At 44.9% G+C, this 13,854-nt stretch overlaps 1 protein-coding gene across 4 annotated transcripts in view; it reads left to right on the forward strand.

The window, feature by feature from the left end:
• SUFU (SUFU negative regulator of hedgehog signaling) overlaps positions 1 to 13,854 on the forward strand; it is a 378,216-nt gene that overhangs the window by 303,034 nt on the left and 61,328 nt on the right. The gene's annotated exons all lie outside the window — the stretch shown is intronic.

The following is a 13,854-nucleotide window of genomic DNA, read 5'->3' on the forward strand; positions in this document are numbered from 1 at the left end:
ATAAAACTATTATTTTGTGCACAAAAGGTTGGTCCCGGGCTCGATTACCATGATTATTTTTTTTTATATAAGCCTCTCATGCAACCCACCATACTCCCCATAAATTTGAATTAGTTCCATTATGCTGTTTCGCAACATGATGTGGAGAGAGGACCTGTTGGCGTAGGAGACTGCCGAGCAGGCACATTGATTGCTCTATTTCAAAATGGGGCGCTGGTACCCTTCGAACAGCTGCAGATGGACTGTGAATTACCAGCAGAGCATTTCCTGGCACAGGCAGACTGCTAAAGTTAGGCCGACTGGGGCACACCACTGACTTGATATTTGACCAACACCCACCAGTTCTCACACACTCCATACCATTGACAGCAGCCGCTGACTAATCACATGGTTCATCCAGACCCTGGCACATACCATTCACAGCCCTTTGCTACTAACCTGCGGGTGCTGGTGATCCAGCGGTTCAACAACAGATACTTCACTACCATATACTCACCTGGGCCCATAAACACACAGTGCGTAAAACTGCTGGTTGTCGAGTTTATAAATTTCACAATGTTTTTAGGATTAGTTATTTAATACTTATGCTCATCTCTGACTAAACCTTTCAGAGATCAAAAAGTTATTTCCTCTGGTCAATGGACCATTAGTTGAACTAGTTGATGGTGGTAATTAACATAATTCTAACTTTTCTATACTTTGGAGTAAATAACTACAGACTCAGGAACATTTTAAATCTTTATCTAAATTAAATGCATGTGAACCATTTCAAAATACAGTGTAGTCACCATCAATCATAGGAGAGAAAATTCAATTCATTAAACACTAAGCATTTACTTTGGACTCATACCATGATCAATGCTCAGAAAGGGAGAGGACAGAGAGAAAAGAACACCTGCAAAAATAATGAGAGATTATATTTACCAAGGATAGTGTGAAAGACCAACCCCCTGGCCAAAGGGCTGATGAGGGTCCCCCGGGATAGGTCAGGAGACAGACTTCAGGACAGGATAGTTGACCTCTCTAGAATTCCAACGATTTCGCCACTCCCCTCTCTGACACACTCTTCCTCCTCGAGATTCTTCCGCAATCTTCTGATTTAACCCAATTAAATTAGGATAGAAAGTTCTGCATTCGGCTCTTCATCAGCATCTCACAGCAACTCTCCCACCATCAGCATAGCATAGCATCGCACCCTTCTCTAACTAACTAAAGCTATCTTAATTATACCTTTAGTTTTCCATGTTCCACCCACTAAAGTTTCAATATCGTAAAAATACGAACTATGATTGGTCAGGCAAGGGGTGAAGCTCCATCACACCATGCTTACATGTCATTAACATCAGTTCAACTATTGTTCGCTAACCCATCCCCTTAATTTGTATTCATAAACTGGGTTCTCACACGCCTTCACGTTTACTTGAAACAATCTTATTACATTTTGAATGAGACTTCTTCTTTGTTGAACTCTCCACCATCCGTTCCCAGGGAGTATCACGTTTACTTTGGCTCGCATTCAAAGTTTGTCATCGTTCTGGGCTCCCTTTCAGTGGACATGCTCAAACTTCACGTGACTCAGCTTAAATCAGTTACACGAGAGAGGCCCAAATGCGCACTAGTGATAAAGTCAGAAAGACTAATATTAATTTCACAATAAAGTGGTCTCACTGTATGCCACCCACCTCTACTTTGTTCACCTTTACTTATCAATACTTTCCCGCATTAGTAAAATAGCTTGTTTTCGTTTCTAGTTAGCAGATGCCATGCACGCGAGTCTTCAAGACTCCATTTTAGTATCTTCTGCTCATGCGCCAGAATTTCCCTCCAATCGTTATTCGTCATGCTGCGTAGATGCAGTTGAGGCAGGCGCACAAAAGTTCCCCATTAAAAGCGGTATTGGTCCGGTTTCATTGTTATCCACATTAGTACACACATACACAAGCTTCACTAACCCGCATGTTCATGTGGTGCGCATTAGTTATTCACTAAACACGATTATTAACTTTGTTAGTAAGTTAAAAGAGTGGATTGCTTCTGAGCAAGTTTCTTATCTACGAAACCTTGCTCCATCAATCCCCTCTCTGATGGCATTTTTGAGCCATCACAAAATTACCCATCCCTAACCAGATGCCAACTTTAGCACATCAAAGCTCCTTTTTCTTCCCCCTTATTTCTCAGTTTCTCCTTTCCCTTCCAAATTTTGAATTTTATATAGCTTTCCCTTTATCTCTTCCAGCTGAATTTCTTCGTGTTCCCTCTTTTGTTTCTTTCCTTTCCTTTCTTTCCCTTCTTTTTCTAATTATTTTCTTCTTCTTCCTTTGCTCCTGCAACACTTACATGTAATCATTATTGTCATAATCCCAACTACTGGTAATATTAGTTGACCTAAGAAACTTTTCCCAAAATTAGCAAACCACTTCCCTTTTGATGTTATACGCTTTGTTAATTTCCCCCATACACTGTGAACCTCCAGTTGGGTCAGATCTTCATGCATTCTTGTTATATTTTCAATATAACCTTTAATTTCCTGACTTTTGTCAGGAATGTAAGTGCAGCAATGTTAAATTTTCAACATACCACAGACTCCGCCCTCTTTTGCCAGTAACAAAATCGGGAGCAAAACGATTTTGTAAAACCAAAGACCTTATCGCAATAATTTCTGTATTAATCATTAAGAATCCTCCTGCAGTATCAGTAGAAAGACAATCAACTATTGTTGATAATATGCAAATTTTACGCAAATTTAGAATGGCTTCAACTGAGAGTATCAATGCACTAAATATATCATCTACAATTTCAGAAAAACTAGCTCTTCTTATCCGTGTTAGTCCTTTAGATATTTCATTGATTCCATTGATTCTGTCCACATGATAGATCTTTGGAAAAACTATTCCAAAATAACAGCTCCCATACCATCTTGCAGGTAACCTGCAATAGGCATTAGTCCCCCATACATAATAATCTCCTGGGAATACAGGAATCGGTTCCCCCTTTTAGTCCCCATCCGCCTAAAATTAGAAAGTTGTGTTCACATTCACTAGAATCAATGAAAATGTTATTGTAGTCGGTCTTTAACCTATGGAGGCAGAATATTCCCTTCTTCACAAAGTCTAGGGACATCGCAGCATGAGCCTCGCCCTTTGCATAAATTCCCTCATTCTCAGCCCATGGAGGTACATGGGATATCTGTTCAGCAGCCTTCTTTATTAAATCCTGTCTTCTTTCTTCTACTAAATTCAAAAACTCTTTTTCTCCTTCGCGTAATATACATGTTAGATTATCCTTGTGTGCTTGTGCTATATCTATTGAACTCATTGTTAAGAAAAATTCACCCATAAACTGTGCATCTTTACTAGTTAGTACTGGATTCATATTCTTTCTAATAGGTAGTTCTGAAAATACTACATCTAAGTTAGAATAAAAATACTGAAGCTTTCCGGTTACATAAAATAAACTTGATAGAATGCTACATGATATACCATATGTCAAGGGTATATGGTGATGAGTCACCCTCTCTGACACTGATGACGGTAATTTCATACATACATGTAACAAGAGGGAGAGATAGGACTAGTTAGCTAGTCCGAGTCCCCGAGGGTTTATATGTGATTAAACAAAGAGGACTAGCTTAAGTTGACCAGAGTGTTACAGTACTCAAATTTAGTTCTGTCATGGGCACCTTGTCGGTGTATTCATGAAGCCCTCACCCACCAACCTAGTTGGTGGCATGCTTCATCATCAGGCCCACCCAGTGACACCTAGTATGTCCCGGGTGTGCTACGACGCCTGATTACAGCGGAGCTGGTATATTGCTGAGAGTGCAGTGAGGTTGGGTGAGTTGTGATTTAAAACGGCTTGGTGGTGGTCCCAGTACCCGAGGGTAAATTAAATTTTAATAACTGGGCCGTCACCAGCGGTTAAAAGTAAGGCTACAGGACGCGTGAGGGTGGCGAGTTACTGCCCCCTGCGTCCTTCAGATGGTCGACATGTTTCAGCCAGTGCCTTAGAGTGTTCTGGCTTTCCTCAGGACCGTTTTTTCAAAAAAGGTGTGGTAAAATAAAACAGACTTAGTGTTGTGGTACAGACTATGTGATACACTCACTAAGGCATTTATCTATATGTGAGAGGGGGATTCCCTTCTCATGCATATGCTTTGGGTTATTAGCCAAGGCTTCCTGGAGGGAAGCGGTAAGGGGATGACCAGTCTTTCTGGTCAGTGCCTGCCTTGTACCTGTTGTCCCGCCGTCGTCCTCCGGTAGGTAATTTCATACAGACATAACAATCACTAATTTCCATTGTATTAATGTACTGAAAACAATTTAGTAAACACATTTAAAGATGAATCATTATCTGATTCATTATGATAATTTCTCATCCTCTACCCCTATTTCTATTTTAGTCTCCTTTATTTTATCTACTTTCTCATTAGTAGTTGTATTATTCTTATTACTTGTCGCCATTAACAAAGGTACTCCGAATGTTAGAAATAACCACACTAATACTACTAATAAGATGCTACATACGCAAAACCTAAGACATTTTCATTTTATACTACGTTTCGGTTGTTCAGCGACTTTGACATCTGCTATTTTTAATCAGTCTTTTCTCTTTTCTTTATTCACAATTCAGTCTATTTTAATTCTAAGGTGGTCTTAATCTGTTGTCATCAATCTGTGCAACATGAACTTCCTCAGGTTCCTCATGTAAATCAACATTTTCAAATTCTTCTAGAATTACATAGGTCCACTCAGAGGCCTTGAATTTTCTGTTTAGAATTCTCAGTCTTAGACTTCTTCGAGTGAGTTTCACTATTGACTGTTTGGATTTAGTTTGACGTGAAACTTCATTTACTTGTTCTGGTTGGTTCTCTGACTTCCTTAAGTAATATCTTAATCTTTTTACTCCACCTGGCCAATTATCACCTTTTCTAACTCTCTTGACCTGGACTGCACTTTCACCTTCTTTGTCGTTTACTAAAGTTCTTTTATGTTCGAGGCATATGAGCTGCAGATTGTACACTTAGCATAGATCGCCATCTGGTGTTGGGCCCGGATGTTTGCAGTTTGTTTTTCTTCTTGGACAGTCTTTGGAAGTCACGAGTTTGGTGACTCCTCCTTCGGTCCGTACTGCGCATGGGCTTCGGCTCCATCCTCAGATTGTTTTTTTCCGCCATCGGGCTTGGATGTGATACTTCGTGCTCCGGCTTCGAACTTCTACGGTTCCAGCCTCGACGGAAAATCCTCGATTCTTCGAGTTCCTTCATCATCTTCATCTCTCGAAGCGGCACTTTCTCCATCCTGTTCATCGACACCGGCCTTCGGGCCCTCCGCGACTCCGGTCCCGGCCGATGGAAAGGACTCCGTTCAAAAAGTGCCCAAAATGTGGGTCTAAATTTCCCCACACCGACCTCCATCAGGTGTGTAACCTTTGCCTCTCTCCGGAACACGAGGCTAGAGACTGCCCCGCCTGCAAGTCTTTTCGATCGAAGAAGACCATCCGAGATCGAAGAGCTCGACGCACCATGGCGCACTCATCCTCCGCAGCTCCACCGGACATCTTCGGAGACGACGCCGAAGCTTCGGGGCAAACACACACCGAACAGGAGGAAGACGTCGTCAGCGCTTCCGAGGCCGACGACTCCGATGTGGAGGACATTACACCAGCGCAGCGGGCCGTGAGTAATATGCCCCCTCCTACCCCCACGCCGAAAACCAAAGAGACTCAGGTTACTCCCTCGCCTGCCGGCCTGGGCAAAACCAAAACCAAAACTTCGATCACCCCACCTTCGGGCCCGGTGTCGAAGCTCCCAAAGTCTCATGGCAGCTCGGGATCGAGCCAGCCGACACCCGGTGCCGAAAAACAGCATCCGGCACCGAAGACTGCAAAATCCAGCTCGACTCCGAAACCACCGGTGCCGAAGCCTGGACACTCGGTGCCGACCAAACACAAACACAAATCTGTCGGCACCGATGCTCCGGCGCCGAAACATCATTCGACGCCGAAACACCCGGAGACCTCAAAAAAGCATGGCGCACACAGACCATCGAAACCCCCGGTTCCGAAATCACCGGTGCCGACAGACGACTCGACACCATTGGCTCTGTTTACACCAGACCCTTTACAAAAGACTTTGTCCAAAGATCCTAAGACTGGGCTTTTGACTTTAACTACCAAGAAAAGACGCCTTGATGCTCCGGCTCCTCCTCCTCCACCCAAAAGGAAGGACTCTGCTACTTCTCCCCTCAGAGTGCCCTCCCCACTACCGCCTCCCCTACCCCCTCCACCTCCTCCACCACCTCCACCTCACAGGTCTCCGCCACCTGTACCTCACTACGATCCGACCCCATCCCCAGATCCGGATGATGGGGATCCGGACAATTACCCGGCGGACGCCCCAATGGATCCCACTCCACCAGGGACCCCAGATCCATGGGAGGATTACAATAACCCTGATATACCCAATGTACCTCAGGACGACTTCTACCCATCAAGACCGTCTCCTCCAGAGGATTCCTTAGGGTTTCACCATTTAGTGCAGAGAGCAGCACACTACCATGGGGTGGACATGCACAGTGAACCAGTAGAAGAAGACTTCCTACTGGATACATTTGATATACAAGACAAATCCACTTCCATTTTACCCATGCTTAAGGGTGTCACCAAGCACGCTACAGAGGTGTTCAAAGACCCTGTCAGAGCCAGAGTACTGAACCCTAGAATAGAGAAGAAGTATAAGGCGGCACCCACAGACCCTGCTTACATCAAGGGCCCTGCTCCCCTAGATTCCCTAGTTGTCTCCACAGCTAGAAAGCGGGCTAACTCCCAATCCTCAGGAGATGCCCCACCGCCAGACAAAGAATCTAAACTTCTGAACGCGTCTGGTAAACACACCGCCTCCCAAGCTGCGAACATGTGGCGCATTGCAAACACACAAGCACTGCTTGCGCGATATGATAGAGCACACTATGACGAACTAGAGGCTCTTATGCAGCACCTTCCAGAAAAATACAAGCACAAGGCTCATGACCTGATACAGGAGGGTAAACTAATTACAAACACCTCCATTAAGTGTGCCCTCGATGCAGCCGACACTGCTTCTAGGGCCATAAATACCAGTGTCCTGCTTCGTCGCCACGCCTGGCTCAGGATCTCAGGTTTCAAGCCTGAAGTCCAGGCATCCATACTCAATCACCCCTTTGACCAGGAAACACTCTTTGGGCCAAAGGTAGACGAAGCGCTCGAAAAGATGAAGAAAGACACAGACACAGCAAAGTCTATGGGGGCACTCCAAACACAAGCCTCCAAACGTTCCTTTCGACGCTCGTCCTTTCGTGGCACAGGCAGAGGCTCCTCCACCGACAACGCCTCTACCTCCTACAAGTCCCCTCCTCAAAATACCTTTTCAAAGGGCAATCAGAGAGGTGGTTACAGGGGTAACAACAATAAGGGCAGGGGCAAAACCAACAACACCCGTTCTGCCACCCCCCCCGCACAATGACTCCCCTCCGCTCCCCCCAGACCATTCCACTCCGGTCGGGGGCAGACTACAAAACTTTATCCACGTATGGGAGTCCATAACATCGGACAAATGGGTAACCCAAATCATTCGGTCAGGGTACTGTCTCGAACTAACATCTACCCCACCCAATATCCCACCAAGGCACCGTCCAATGTCTCAAGAACATTCCACACTGCTCAAACAAGAGGTACTCTCACTCCTCCAAAAACACGCTATAGAGCAGGTCCCCGTCAATCAACAAAATCTAGGGGTCTACTCCCTATATTTCTTAATACCAAAGAAAGACGGGACCCTCAGACCCATTCTCGACCTCCGGCCTCTAAATGCCTACATACACTCAGACCATTTTCACATGGTCACCCTACAGCAAGTCCTCCCACTCCTCTGCCAGGGAGACTTTCTCACAACCTTGGATCTGAAAGACGCATACTTTCACATTCCAATACACCCCTCTCACAGGAAATACCTCAGGTTCGTGGTGGACGGGCAACATTACCAATTCACGGTTCTCCCCTTCGGGGTCACCACCGCACCGCGGGTGTTTACCAAATGCCTAGCAGTAGTAGCAGCACACCTCAGACGTCAACACATTCACGTCTTCCCTTACCTGGACGACTGGCTGATAAAAGCCGCGTCCTACGACCAATGTGTGCAGCATACAAACAGCACCATCCAACTGCTCCACCAGCTAGGCTTCACGGTGAACTACCAAAAGTCCCACCTCATACCATCTCACACAAAGCAATATCTCGGGGCCACTATACACACCTCCAAGGGTATTGCCTATCCAAACTCAGCCAGAATCACAAGCATTCAAGCCTTACGCAAAACATTCCTTCCTCAACACTCTCTTCCAGCAAGAGTGTTTATGAAGCTCATAGGAATGATGGCGTCTTGCATCTTCATAGTGCCCCATGCAAGACTCCACATGCGTCCACTTCAAGAGTGCCTAGCACAACAGTGGAACCAGGCCCAGGGTCAGCTGACGGATCTGGTGTTGGTGGACGGCCGCACACATCACTCTCTGCAGTGGTGGAACACCACAAACCTTTCCAAAGGGCGGCCGTTCCTGGACCCGGTTCCTCAGGTGATTCTAACAGCGGACGCATCGCTCTCCGGCTGGGGAGCGCACCTCCTACACCTCACCATGCAAGGTCTATGGACGCCACAGCAAAAATCGCTCCACATCAACCACCTGGAGCTCTTGGCGATCTTTCTAGCCCTAAAATCTTTCCAAAAACAGATTTCGGGCAAAGCAGTCCTCATTCGCACAGACAATATGACTGCGATGTATTATATACAAAAACAGGGGGGGACACACTCTCCCCAGCTCTCCCGCTTAGCCCAGAGCATATGGAGATGGGCAATTCCCCAAAACATCTTTCTCCTGGCACAGCACGTTCCAGGCGTACAAAACACCATGGCAGATCTGCTCAGCAGACAAACACAACAACTACACGAATGGGAACTGCATCCACAAGTTCTTCACCCATTCTTCCAACAGTGGGGGCATCCTCAGATAGACCTCTTCGCCACCCACGAAAACAAAAAATGCCCAAGCTTCGCCGCCAGATACCCACACCCATTGTCCAAGGGCAATGCGATATGGATGAACTGGTCAGGCAGATTTGCATACGCCTTTCCACCTCTCCCACTAATTCCATTAGTGGTCAGGAAGCTACAACAGCACTCCCTCACACTCATTCTGGTAGCTCCGACGTGGGCCAGGCAGCCGTGGTACACCACGCTACTACAACTGTCAGTGGTACCACATCAAAAATTGCATCTATCCCCATGCCTCCTAACCCAGAACCATGGAGAAATCAGGCACCCGGACCCAGCTCAGCTCAACCTGGCGATCTGGCTCCTGAAATCCTAGAATTCGGATACCTTAACCTTCCCCCTGATTGCATGAACATCATCATGGAAGCCAGACGCCCTACCACTAGAGCATGCTATGCCGCAAAGTGGAAAAGATTCGTAATTTACTGCCGTAACAATACAATCAACCCTCTAGATGCATCCATACAGCACATAATATGCTATCTGCTCCATCTTCATAGGTGTAACCTGGCATATTCATCCATACGCCTACACCTAGCAGCGATCGCTGCCTATCTACAAAACAGGCAGCATTTATCACTCTTCAGAGTGCCCGCTATTAAAGCCTTCATGGAAGGCCTTAAACGAGTAATTCCTCCCAGGGCACCACCTTCCCCTGTATGGAATCTAAATTTGGTTCTTACACGTCTAATGGGTCCGCCCTTCGAACCAATGCACAAATGTGAGCTACAGTTTCTCACCTGGAAAACAGCTTTCCTTGTAGCTATCACTTCCCTTAGAAGGGTTGGTGAAATACAGGCGTTCACCATACAGGAACCCTACATACAAATGCATCACAGCAAGGTCATACTTCGCACAAATCCGAAGTTTCTGCCCAAAGTCATTTCCCCCTTCCACCTCAATCAATCAGTGGAATTACCGGTCTTCTTTTCGCAACCCCAATCTGTTGCAGAAAGGGCCTTACACACGCTCGATGTAAAAAGGGCGTTACTATACTACATACAAAGAACGCAACCCTTCAGGAAGACTAAACAATTGTTCGTTTCCTTCTCTCCACCACATAAAGGCAACCCCATTTCAAAATCAGGGATAGCTAGGTGGATTGTAAAATGCATACAAATTTGCTATCAAAAGGCAAAGAGAACATTATCTGTTCCCCCTAAAGCCCACTCTACAAGAAAGTTAGGGGCTTCTATGGCTTTTCTAGGGAATATACCCTTAGATGACATCTGCAAGGCAGCCACATGGTCTACACCGCACACCTTCACAAAACACTACTGTGTAGATGTGCATTCCAAGCAGCAAGCTAGGGTGGGCCAGGCTGTACTAAAGACACTTTTTCAAACAGCTGCAACGGATACCGGTGGTCGCCGCTAGGGTTGGGTACTGCTATATAATCTATGCTAAGTGTACAATCTGCAGCTCATATGCCTCGAACGGAATATGCTACTTACCAGTATGCATCTGTTCTTGGCATGTAGAGCTGCAGAGTTGTACACGCCCACCCGCCTCCCCGGCTACCTGTATCCGTTCCAGTACATCTTATTTAGATACAACACATGGGTTTCTCACTGTTATTACTACGCTCCATCATTTCCCTGTTGGCGAAAAACAATCTGAGGATGGAGCCGAAGCCCATGCGCAGTACGGACCGAAGGAGGAGTCACCAAACTCGTGACTTCCAAAGACTGTCCAAGAAGAAAAACAAACTGCAAACATCCGGGCCCAACACCAGATGGCGATCTATGCTAAGTGTACAACTCTGCAGCTCTACATGCCAAGAACAGATGCATACTGGTAAGTAGCATATTCCTTTCACTTTGTCTTGGAACAATCTGTTCTTGTTCTTCTTCCCTTTCTAACTATCTTTTTTTCTGTGTTTTCTGAATTTCGATCTTCTACCTGCACCTGTCCAGGTCTTACTGTAGTTTGTTCTTCTGCCTGAACCTGTTATTCAAGATCTATCTGGTCCTGTTCAGGTCTTATTTCAATTTGTTCTTCTTCTGCCTGAACTGGTTGTTCTTCTTCTATCTCGCCCTGCTCAGGTTTCTGAATGGCTTTGTTTATTTTTACCTGAGTGTGTTCTTATTTCCCCATTTTTTTTCCTCTCTACCTTCCTGTCTCTCTAATTTATTTGTTCTCCTTGTTTCATTAACCGCGTCAGGTATGTCAATCACTGGTATCCACTCCTCTTGACTTGTACTTGGTTATTCATTATCTATTTGTCTTTCAGAATCTGTCACCTTAGATTCTTCAACTTCACAACCTTCAGCTTCTGGTGTCTCAGTTAATTTGGTTAGTTGCCGCACTTGTTCTGCAGATGGGCTCAGAATTCTTCTGGTATGGCTAGCATTAATTCAATTGGGTAAACCTGCACACTTCACTGCTGTGGTAGTGACTAGTATGACTTGACGTGGTTTAACCCACCTGGGTGCTAGACACGATTTTCTTGAGTATTTCTTTTAACACCCAATCTCCAGGATTCAAATCATGTGGCTGGTCTGGCTGTCTGGCAACTGCGTCTTCTCCGACCTGATGAGAGACAGAACGCACCATCTCAGCCAATCCTTTGCAATAGTCAAATACCAGATCATCAGTTATAGTCATCAATTTATTTCCAGGAATAAATGCCTGTCTCATTACCCTTCCCATGAGCACTTCATGAGGACTCGATCCTGTTTTCCTTGTCAGGAATGCTCCTGAGACCCATCAATACAAGGGCCAGTGCATCTGGCCATTTTAGCATTGTGGATGCACACTCCTTCCCTAACCTTGACTTGATTGTGCCGTTCATCTGTTGAACTATTCCAGAAGCCTCCGGACGATAAGCACAGTGCAGTTTTTGTTCAATGTTTAATGCAGCACAGATTAATCGAATTATCTCATTATTAAAATGAGGTTCTCTAGCTGATTCCAAGGTAATTGGAAAACCGAAACGAGGTATCAACTCCCTCAACAATAATTTAGCAACTGTGAGACTGTCATTTCTTCTTGTGGGTATGCCTCTACCCATCTCAAGAACAGACACGCTATGACAAGTACATACTTCAATCCATTGCATGGAGGCAACTCAGTGAAGTCTAACTACAGTCTGGTGAAGGGTCCTTCTGCCTTTCCAATCTTTCCCCAAATGACCACTGTCTTCCTGCCTGAGTTTTGCTGCTGACAAATCAAGCATCTTTGGCAAAGGCTCTCTACGACTACCCTAAACTTTGGATTGTACCAACTCTGTCTGAATAATCTGATCATTGGACCCCTGCCAATATGTGTTGTCCCATGGTATACTCTTGCCATTTGAGAGAGTAAACAATCTGGCATAACTGGTCTGCCATCTAAGTACACCCATACTTCATCCTCTGTCCTTTTTGTACAACGTGACTTTATCCAAATTTCCTTTTCTTCATCTTCTTCCTGCAACTGTCTAACCTCATCCCATGTTTCTGGAACTGAGAAAACCATAGTTGGCAGCTGGTTTCACCTGTTTCCACTTTTCTGTTTATTGCCATTTTATTTCTCTCATAATATTGAGCAATTTGGTCTGCATATTTATTACCTGCCGTCACGTAGTCATTTCATGACTGGTGTGCAGCACATTTAACAACAGCTATTTCTTTTGGCAATTGTATTGCCTACAGTAAATCTTTTACATTTTTGCTATTTCTGATAGGAGATCCTGAATTAGTCAGAAATCCCCTCTGCATCCAGAGCTGGTCAAAGTTGTGCACAACCCCGAAACCATATTGACTATCTGTAAATATGGTTATTCTCCAATTTTTCCCTATTTTGCATGCCTGTAAGGCCACCAATTCGGCTACTTGTGCAGACTTGACTCCCGGTAAACAGGATGCTTCCTGATAGTTTACATACAGCTTATGCAGCACTTAACCCTCCTTCTGTTCTCAGACATGAACCATCCACGAACAATTCATGATCAGATTCCGTCAAGGGTGTTTCTTTTATACCAGGTCGGGCTTAGTACACAATTCAGTCACATCCAAACAGTCATGATCAATCTCATCCTTGACTTCCTCACAACATGGATCTGGCAATAATGTGGCAGGATTCATTATTGTACATCTTATCACTGTCACATTTTCCGCTCCCAAAATCACTCTTTCATACCTAGTCAACCGACTAGGAGTAAGGTGTTGTGTTTGCGTTCTTGTCAAAAGAATCTCAACTGAGTGTGGAACATACAGCTTTATGGGATGTCCCATCACAATTGGCTCACTTTGCTCCAGACTCATACAGGTAGCAGCTACTGCTTTTTAAGCAGCCAGGTAAGGCTAAAGCCACTGGATCCAAGGTGGCAGAGAAATATGCCACTGAATGTCGGCTTAATCCATGTATCTGTGTTAAAACTAAAAGTGCATAATTCTCTCACAACAAAACAGCGCAAATTATTTCGAATAATCAGGCATGCCTAAGGCAGGGGCCTCACACAGACAATTGCGCAATTTCATAAATGCTTCCAAACTTTCGTCATTCCAGTTGATTGGATCGTTTGCTCTTTTCCGCGTCTATTATATCAATGGTTTCGCTAGCAGGGGAAAAACTATTTGTCCACTGCCTACTATACCCAACCACTCCCAGAAACATTCTTATCTCCTTTTGTGTCTGAGGTAACTGCATTTGTTTGATTATTTTTATTCTTTTCAGGGTCACTTTTCTAACTCCTCTTTCTATTTTATGCCCTAAATATCTAACTTCTTGTTGACAAAATTGCAATTTTTCTGGATACTCCTTGTGTCTTCCTTCAGCCAAATGGTTCA

The sequence above is a fragment of the Triturus cristatus genome, chromosome 1_2 (assembly GCF_964204655.1).
Source record: "Triturus cristatus chromosome 1_2, aTriCri1.1, whole genome shotgun sequence".
NCBI lineage: Eukaryota > Metazoa > Chordata > Amphibia > Caudata > Salamandridae > Triturus > Triturus cristatus.